Raw genomic sequence first — 1,854 nt, 5'->3', positions numbered from 1 at the left:
CGGTCTCGCTTCCTTCAGGTCGGCGTTCAATCCCCGACCGTCTAAGTGGTTAGGCACCATTTCTTCTCCCCGTCCCATCCCAAATCCTGATCCCTTCCAAGTGCTATATAGTCGTAATGGTTTGGCGCTTTCTCATCCTGATAGTTGCGAGTTATATTTGTGATTGCCCTGTTTGTCAGTGACTTCAGACCAAATGGAATAAGGTACCTTGAGATCTGTAATTACTGCATATACTCAGGAATATTGGAATATATTTGTGTGCTGTACCCAGATTTTGCTAGTGTAGGCTAATAGATCAGCCTTACATGTCATGCTCTCTCCTGATTCCATGTATGACTTGCCGTCCTGTGAGGTGGGTTCAGGCTCAAGTATGTTTATTGAGACAAGAAAAAAAACATCTCAAAGGGATAGAGTAGTTTAGGCTATTTCTACCCTCCCCCCCTCTCTACTCCAAGTCCCTCAAGGGGCGCACAAAATTCAGTGAGTACGAATACACAAATCACAATACAAGATTTCCCTTACGGGCTATTCATGCCCGTGCCACCTCTTGGGTGGCCTAATCTTGATCAATCTACAAGAGTCCCATTTAACATTGCATTATGTGTGAGGTGGGGGATGTTGGATGAGCTTGTAGCTGGGTTTTAATCTACACTGTATAGTCCTTCATACAGAATAGGTAGCAGTACATTGCTGTATTCACCTAGTTGTGCTTGCGGGGGTTGAGCTCTGCTCTTTCGACCCGCCTCTCAACTGTCAATCAACTGTTATTAACTACTATTTTTTTCCCCACACCACACACACGCACACACACCAGGAAGCAGCCCGCGACAGCTGACTAACTCCCAGGTACCTATTTACTACTAGGTAACAAGGGGCATTAGGGTGAAAGAAATTCTTCCCATTGTTTCTCGCCGGCGCCCGGGATCACGCGTCCAGCGTGCTGTTCGCTCAGCCACCGGCCCCCTTTGCTGTGTATACCTAAGCTTGTTAACAAAGAAAAGACATTGTTTGAGCAGAGTCTTGTAGAAACTGGTAAGAGTAATTATAATATAATGTTTCCATGATTCAGTGCTTAGCTCTTGTGAAAATCGTGAAGTTGTTGTTTAGTCAGTTCATTTTTTTTTTTTATTGAGGCAGGTATTTTCTTCTCTGATTCCATGTATAACTAACCATCCTGTGAGATGGGAACATTAGACGAACTTATAGCTAGTTTTTCTTATGTAATCTTTCATATAGAATAGGGTAGCAACACATTGCTGTATATACCTAAGCTTGTTAATTAAAAAAAATATTATTGCGTTAGCTATGAGGCATGATATATATCTTAGGCCGTCCAGTAAGGTTCCATCCTTACCAAACTCTAAGATTATTGAAGAATTCAGGCAGGTGAGAGAATATATATATATATATATATATATATATATATATATATATATATATATATATATATATATATATATATATATATATATATATATATATATATATATATATATATATAAATAACAACTGTTTTCTTAGTTATAAATATTTAAATATTTAGGATAAACTTGGTAAGAGAAGAGAGTATATTCCCACCTTGCCCGAAACACTGTTCCGGACCAAAGAGCCAAAGCTCAACCCCCGCAAGCACAATTAGGTGAGTACTGTGAATATTAGTGGCTTTAGGTATTGTACATACTAACTATATATCTATAAATCCAACATTATATTTGTAACTCACCTATTTATGTAGTTTTACATGAATAAACATTTTTATTTGATATTTTTTTTTGTATTAGTAAGGCAATAATAGGGCGATGAAGTAGGTGAGAATTAGTAACATTCCCCGCGCCTGACTAACCATCACGGGCG

Source organism: Procambarus clarkii, chromosome 52 (genome assembly GCF_040958095.1).
Source record: "Procambarus clarkii isolate CNS0578487 chromosome 52, FALCON_Pclarkii_2.0, whole genome shotgun sequence".
NCBI lineage: Eukaryota > Metazoa > Arthropoda > Malacostraca > Decapoda > Cambaridae > Procambarus > Procambarus clarkii.
Note: the sequence above shows the minus strand (reverse complement) of the source record.